Source organism: Melospiza georgiana, chromosome 4, assembly GCF_028018845.1.
Source record: "Melospiza georgiana isolate bMelGeo1 chromosome 4, bMelGeo1.pri, whole genome shotgun sequence".
NCBI lineage: Eukaryota > Metazoa > Chordata > Aves > Passeriformes > Passerellidae > Melospiza > Melospiza georgiana.
This window is the reverse complement of record NC_080433.1, coordinates 23103725-23111472: the sequence shown is the minus strand read 5'-3', so window position 1 is coordinate 23111472 and position 7748 is coordinate 23103725. Positions and strand designations below refer to the sequence as shown.

Here is a 7748-nt window from a genome sequence, read left to right as displayed (position 1 = left end):
TCACTGAGATTAGCTTAGAACTTCTCTGAGGTCACAACCACCTGTTGGGCTCTGGAGGTGTGATGCAAAAGGAAGGAGGGGGAGAAAGGGAGGCTTTAGCCATCTTCTGAGGGCTGAGCCCTCAAATCAGTGTCTGTGCTCCTCTTGCCCTCTCGGAGCTGCCTTAGCCTTTGTGTTGGAGCCGCGGGCTGCAGTTGCAGCAGCGAGGGGCCGCGGGGTGCGCAGGTGAGCTCGGGAATCGCTCTGAGGAGCCGGGAGGGGCTCGCACGGCGCTGCCTCTCCGCGCGTCCGCTGCTTCACGCAGTATAACAGCCAGATTTCCACTGCTCTAAGGATGTGCACTTTCTGCAGCGTCCAAACTCCGGCTGCCCCGCCAAGCCCTGCCTAGACCGGGCTGGTTTAGTCTCTAGTGAGACGTGGGGCAAACTCAAAGGCCGTTCCCAGGCGGAGGCCGTGGTTCTCCCGGTGCTCCCTCCGTCCCTCCCGCCGGCAGCACCGCCTTCCCGGGCCGGGCAGGGCTCTCCCGTAAGGAATTTTTCTAAGGAACCCCGCAGCAGGTGCGCGTTCGGCCGCAGCTCCCTGGGCAAGCCCCGCTGGAGGCACCGGAGGACGCGGCGCCCGCGCTCTGATCCCTCCGATTAAGCCGTGCCTGGAGGGGATTGCTTCTTAACAGGCTGCCGGATGGATGCTCGCAGAGTAATTTAAAATCACCGAATCGCTATTTATTAATATAATGCTCTTAAAATTGAACGTACACTTAATCCCCGGTGCCCTCGTAACGACTGGGCGGGGAGGGCGGCGTATGGGAAGGGGAAGAAGAAGAGAGGAGCGGGCCCTGGTCTGAGACGGGCAGGGACCAGCGGCCGGCTGGGAGCCTTGGGGAAGCCGCCGCACTGTCGCCTCTGGTCCAGCCACCCGCTCGCTGGTGACAGACCCCAGTCTGCCCGGAGCAAGCCGATCCTTGTGCACCGCAGAGCGGCACCGCACGGCTCCGCTCCGGCCGCACCCGCCCTGCCAGCGCCTCCTCCCTCATCCATCCTCGCCCCAGCTCAGGCGGGAGGGCGGCGGCACCGCAGAGCGCCCCGGCAGGGCCCCGGCGGCGCATCCCGTCCCTCCCCGGGGAGCCCCGCAGCAGCAGCAGGGCAGGGGGAGCGCCCCGCGCCCCCGCCAGGTTTCACCTCCATCGGCGATGCCGCCAGCGCCGCGTCCGCCCCCATGCCGGGAGGGTACCGCCGGCCTTTGCTGAGGTGAGTGGTCACCTCCGGGCAGCTCTGCCTGCCCCCGAGCCGGGACAGGGCTCCGCGCTGCGATGTCCCCGCCCGCGGCGAGGAGCCCGCTCCGTGCGGGACAGGAGCGCCGGAGGCTGGGGAAGTTTCCCTGCGGGACAGCGGAGCCAACGCGGCGAGAGGCGGAGCAGCCGCCCCGGAGCTCCAGCTGCGGCGCGGGAACGCGTGTGGGAGCGGGGAGGCACCTGGAGAGCCGCCCCAGGTGGAGTGAGAGCAGCTGGTTCGAGCGGGGGTGGGGGGAGGAAGAGAGAAGGTGGAGAAGCGGGCGGGGACAGGAGGGGATGGGGGAGCCGGGGAAGGAGGTGGCAGCAGCTTCTGTGCATCGGTGCCTCGTCCCCCCGCTCGCCGGCTGAAGCACCGCGCTCTGCTCCCCGAGGTCGGAGGTGCCGGCGCTGCCGTCCCCGGCCACACGCCGGAGCCGCGCTCTCCTTTGTGGATTCGCCGTGCAACTATCGGGAAAAGTGGCTGTGCGCGGGCAGCGACTTAGCGCAAGGTGAGGGTTGGCGTGTCTGTGTGTCTGTCTGTGCAGGGCCGGGCGGGCGGCGGTCGCGGGCTGCGCTGCTCCGTGCGCTGCCGGAGGTGGTAGAGCACCGTGCCCGGCTGCAGGAGCGGGGCAGAGGGCCCGGCCCGGCTCGGCCCGCGTTGTGCCGTCGCTCCCCCGCGCAGCGCGGTGGCAGCAGCGCTCGGGAAACTTTGTGCGGTCCCCTTTGTGCGCGGGGAGCCGCGGCGTGTGCGCGCTGCGCTGCTGCTCGCCCCGAGCCAGCGGCCGCCTGCGCGTCTGGCTGCGCTTGGCGTCAATATTTATTTACAGGGCTCGGGTATTAATCACTCATGCCGTGGAAAGCTCATTAGCGGCGACTTGTTTCCATGACAACGGGACCCCTCGGAGCCTTCGGGGTTATCTGTTTGCCCGATTTTCTCTCTTTTCTTATTTGTACTAGTACCGTGTTTTGTCACCGGGGACAGAAACAAGCAAATAAACCCTGAGTGATCCTGTGGCCCCTCTTTGCTTTTTCTCCAACGCTCCACAATTTTCCCCCACTTAATTAACGATACGTGGATGTGATTGAGCAAGTGTGAGAGTTATACGAGGTTTCTTAGTATTTGTTCTGCTGCATTACCTCGTTCAGCTGTAAAGCTCAAACTGAGCCGTGGTCTGACTTGTCTCGTGTTCAAAGTACTCCTGAGACATGTTAGTGCTAAAAACTGTTGATGTTACTTATCTTTCTGCTTGTGTGTCATTTGGCAGAACAGAACCCTTTGAGGAGCTTCATGTTGCAGTCTCTGCTACAGCTGAGCTGGGAATCAGTGGTGACTTCTTCTGTAACTTTGTCATCGTGCTGTGGTGTGACCTTGACAGGTCTCTTTAACTTCTTCCTACCCCACTCTGCTCAGCAAAAGGAAATGTCGTTCACTTGCACTTCTGCTCCGAGCTAATCAAGTAAAGCACTTTATCTAAGATGGAGTAGTGTTAAAACCGAGTATATGAGTGTATTGTCCTCAGTTACAAGGAGTGAACATATGTTATATGTTCCTTTTCCCTAATGGTAGAGGTAAAAATCCTCCTTTTTAACTCTAGTCTTTATTTAACATATCACAGTCCCCCTGCTCTTCAAAAGATGTGAACTGTTACCATCCAGCTGAAAACAGTGGTTCTAATGCCATGTTTTAAAATGCTTTCCTGGGTTAACATCTTCAGAATCAGGCAAAAACGAGGGTCTTTAGCATTTTGAAATTTGTAGGAATATCCACTGTTACAAAGAGTGTACCTCCAGTGAGAAGATGCAAGAGTAAGGAAGGAAAATGCTGTGAAACTGAATGACAGTCTTGATCACTTGCCTTAGCATTGCTACCTGAGAAGGGACTTAAAATATTTTTTTTAGAGAGAATGAGCAAGCACACACTTTTAACTTAACTATATGCTAGGTTAAACATCTGAAGCTCTCCTGCAAATTTTCATAGTTTTGCAAGAGACAGTTTAATATAGCGTTACATTGAGAAGCACTGGGAGTGTGTAAGGAATATTTTAGAATACTCAGTTCTGAAATACTGCCCGAGAGACATTCAGTTGTGACTGTTTCAGATTACAGGAGTAGGAAGTTATAATAGTAGGGGAACTTCTGTATGAAGCATACATTCTTTCTCCTGTCTTGAAACACTCCTTCTCAGTGAATAAACTGTTATAAAATAACTGTCTCTATCATGTTGTGAGAAAGAGTCTATCCTCAGCTCAGTCCAGCAAAGTGCTAAAACATCTGCCTCGTTCCAAATGCATTAGAGTAGGCAAACCACTTTTTGAAAAAAGTTTCAAATTTTACCGAAATACCTTAAAGGTATTGTTACTGAAATACCCCTTGGCTTTTGTATTCTGTTTTTTAGCAACTCAGTAGTGAGATACCTCTCTGAAAATATTTCTTGTGAGTGGAGGGCCATCACCAGCCCCTAGTTACCAGTAAAGTAACTTAATGACAATCTCATGAATAGAAAGAAAGAAAAGAACAAAAATCTTAGTTGTCATCTTGTCTCCTTTGGATGTCATTGACTTAAATTTCCATGCTGAATAATTACATTTTTACTACTTAGTGCTGCGCAGTCAATACAAGAAGAGGGAAAGTGATTTAGGTTTTACTGTGTGCTTCACATCTCTGAAGCTCAGCCTTTTATTATTGGTAGTAGTAAGAGCAACAGATATTCCAGTTCATTTCTCAGACTCTAAGTGCCATGAGGAGGGAGAAAAAAAAATCTTAATTTTAGTTTTTAAGACTGATAACAGGCAGCAAGAAAGATAATTTGTAACAAGCCCTTATTGCTTTTATAGATATTTTCAGAACAATAATCACTTAAGGTTGTGAGAAGGCATCTGAGTATGTAAAGCTGTCACTGATAAAGGGGTTTTGTTTCAGGGAGTGGGATAAAAGTAAATAGATATGAAGGCTACGTCTATAAATATGGATAATGATATTAGTTTGCATTGTGTTTTACTCAACATTATATCAAAGTAACTTGGATATAATGTACACTGTTTTTTTATAAACAAAAATGCTTCTTATGGTGTTCATATTCAAGATACTGCAAATTGCTCAACCAGCCTATTGCTCAAACTTTGCTGTCATGTGGAAATAGACTTAATATTCTTTGTTTCTCTGGTGTTGGTAGTCCCACACCTGGGATGAATAAGTACTGGACCATTATTTAGAGGAGGCAGTTGAGCTCCTTTCTTGGTAACTGATCTGCTCTGGCCAAGTCACTCATCATCATTCAGGGCTGCTTATTTGGACTGTAGAGTTGTGCCATGTGCATATATTGTGCCCAGAGAGATCTCTGGGGAAGCAGCAAAATGTTAGTGCAGCACAATAACTAATGGTAGTCGACATTTTTCCTGTCTCAGGCCTTGGTCACTGGCATCTGCACACCAGTGAGATCAGTGTGAAGATGTGAGGAATTACTTTCAGTGCTGGTTCCTTAACATTCATTTTGCTGAATATATTTGAAGGAAACAGATTTCAGAGAAAAAGTTCACAGATCTGTACTCCAAAGACGTGACAACAAACCACTGCTTTTCCTGTTTGCTGTCAGGTTGGATGTGCTGGTTTTCTGGATGGAAAAATAAAGCCATTATGAATTTAAAATAGGCATATTGGCAGCAAGGGGCTTGTGAAGGGCAGAAACCAGCACTAAATATCCAAAGTGAATTTTTTTTTTTTTGTGTATGTGTGTTTGGTTTTTGGTTTTTTTCTGCTTTTAGGAGAGGATTGGGCCAGTGAGTTTCTAGGTATACTTTCTGAGCTTATAAAATGCACAACCTCATTTGACAGGAGTGAGTAATGGTGTTAGGAAGGTATCAGAAATGTTTCTGTAATTCCAGTTAGGAGCTCAGATGTATTCTTTGTACACTTCTATAAAGTGTTTATACTTCAAATGGTGGTATACTTGATTTAGCTATAGGGTTTTTAGTTTGGTCTTCATTTCAGAATCACCCTAGTAATCAATACTTCAGATAAACCAGTCTTTTAGATTGAGGCAGGATTGTTTAGTATGAAAGGTTTGCCGATGAAAACCTGACTTTTAAAGTGATATCTCTTATATATGGTAGACTAAATTCGGCTTTTCATCAGAATTTAATGGCCAAACTTAAGATAAAACAAAGACTGTATTTTTACATACCAGTGGTAATGTAAAACTCTCCTGTTTCTGTCATTTTATTCTTTTAAAAAATGAACCTTTTTAAATGTGAAGATGTAAAAAAGCTCCTTTCTGGCCTTTCACTTACTCACCATATTTTTAATGAACCATATATAATAATTTCAAAATTACTTAGGCTTTTAAGACACAAGTTTGAAACAACCCAAGGAAATCTGTGTTTTAAAAAATGCATTCTGGAGGGATGTCGCTCCCCCATCTCTGAGATGCCTGATTATTCACATGCTCAAACTCCCAAGTAGTTTTGGAAGTTTTGGACCTTGGTGTATTTGCTACTTGTAAAATAGAGATGTCAGCTCAAATTACTTTGAAATTCAAATCTCTCCCATACCTGTATTGCTCAGTGATGGGTTCAGCAGCACTTCAGCCATGAGATGCTGCTGCTGCTCTGCCTTTTCAGCTGCCAGGACAGGCTGGCTGGGGAAGGAGCCAGGGACTGAAATTGGGATTTTCCCTGGGGATAAGGCAGGGAGAGGCCTCCTGTCAGCATGTGCTGCAGCCCTCCTGCTTCTCGTGTGGGAGTCCCTTCATTTGTAGGCTGACCTTTCCACACCAGTGAAGCTTAGCAGGCCCTCCCAATTTTCTCACTTTATGCCAAGATGTCTGATGTTGCAGACAGGGAGTCTGTTCCTGCTCTATTTGGAGGCAAGGGCAGAATTCTCACAGATTTCCATAGGAACAAGATGTGTTCCTAAACATACTTCAGTAGCTAGAAAGAAACTTCCTAATAAAGAACCAGGCTCACATAACACAGAACATGAAACATTGTTCTGAGCTTCACTTCAGAGCTCTTAGCAAGAACAGGTCTGCAGACCAAGCACTGCAAGCAGCAAATCTCAGGGCATTCCTGGCAGCACCGTTAAGGATTATCCACTCTCATCCTGCCCAGAGAAACAACTGAGGCTTCAGCAGGTTACTGATAAAATCTTATTTATTCTAATGGATGCCTTTTGAGCCCCTTAGGTGATATCAGGAGTGAGCAGTGAGGTGTGATGTAGTAGCTGCTGCACAAAGGATTTGCTATATCAAGCAGAAAAGGCAGTGGGATTTCAATTTACCTGAAGAAGCAAAATGCCCTCTCTCCTCCACGCTGGTGTGGGAGACTCTTGGAAGTTACTAAGGAAAACTTTGGAATGCAATTCTTCTGCTCTGAGTTGTCGTACTCTAGCCAGACTGGTTCCTAACTAAAACTTTTTTTCTTCTTCTTTATTTGGATGGGGTTTTTTTTTAAGGTGGAGATGTTCCAGCTCTCATTTTACTGACATTCCTGTGTTGCTGTTTCACAACAATGAATCCTTTCCAGTTACAGGCTTTTTCTTTAAGAGAGGTTCAAATGAATCACCTAAAGGCTGTTGGAGGCAAGGATTTCCAAATGTAACTCTTAGATATCTGTGATTCCTTTCTTTCCCGAATCCATGTCTTCCATCAATTTTGCCACTAGAAAGGCACTGTTCTGCCAAATAGAGCTGCCGGCTGCAAGGAAGTGGTGGGAAGATATAGATTAGTACTTTTGCCATTTGTGTTGCATTCCCATACTTGAGAGCCTCCAGGCTGCTTTTTCACACAATTTTCAGCTTATGGTAGTCAGAGTATAATTTTCTCTGGTTATCTCCCATCTTGGACTGGTTTGTTTTTGTGGTGAACATTTGGCGAAATGCATTTTTCCCCACGATGTCTTAACGGCATCAACATTTGTTAATTACTTCTTTACTTACTGCCCAATAGTTAGTATACTTATTAAAATTTTAAAAGCTTTGTCTTGTAAAGCATGTAGCATACCTACTTTTCCCTTATGTCACTTTTCAGGTAATTACTTTTTTAACATTTGAAAATATAGACAGAAGTCTGGAGAGATTAACTTTTCCAAGGAAATTGCATCCACTTCAGACACTTTTTCTTGAATGGCAAATGTAAGCGTTCAATATGCATTAAACTCCAGAGTTAAATTAGGGTTCTTTGTTCATGTCTTGTTTCAGTATGACCATTACATATCACTAGACAGAAAGTTGCCAAGATAATAGACCAAGCTTCCTATCCTCAAGATACAAAACATTTCTATTTCTAAAGATAAAATATCCCAAAATGCAGAGGTTGAACACAAACCTGTTTGAATGGTTTACTTGAAAGCTGCAGCCCAAAATTTCATAGTCCTAAAGAACATTTTACCCCAAAGCAGGGAGTTGTCAAGTGTGTGTGAATGGAAATGAATGGAAACTGAACATCTTCACAAGATGGGTTTCATTTCTATTTTGTCGTGAAAAC

The 7748-nt window shown here is 47.0% G+C and overlaps 1 protein-coding gene across 4 annotated transcripts in view; it reads left to right on the top strand.

The window, feature by feature from the left end:
• Positions 1-1100: 1100 nt before the first annotated feature.
• The window catches only part of SHISAL1 (shisa like 1), a 73533-nt gene continuing 66885 nt past the window's right edge, over positions 1101-7748 (top strand). For 2 of the 4 annotated variants that reach the window (XM_058023541.1, XM_058023538.1), the window contains exon 1: positions 1583-1779. The gene's annotated coding sequence lies outside the window, so the exon portion shown is untranslated. Of the gene's footprint in view, positions 1248-1582; positions 1780-2647; positions 2728-7748 lie in introns of those variants that run through there. The other 2 variants (XM_058023539.1, XM_058023540.1) reach the window with 2 other exon arrangements.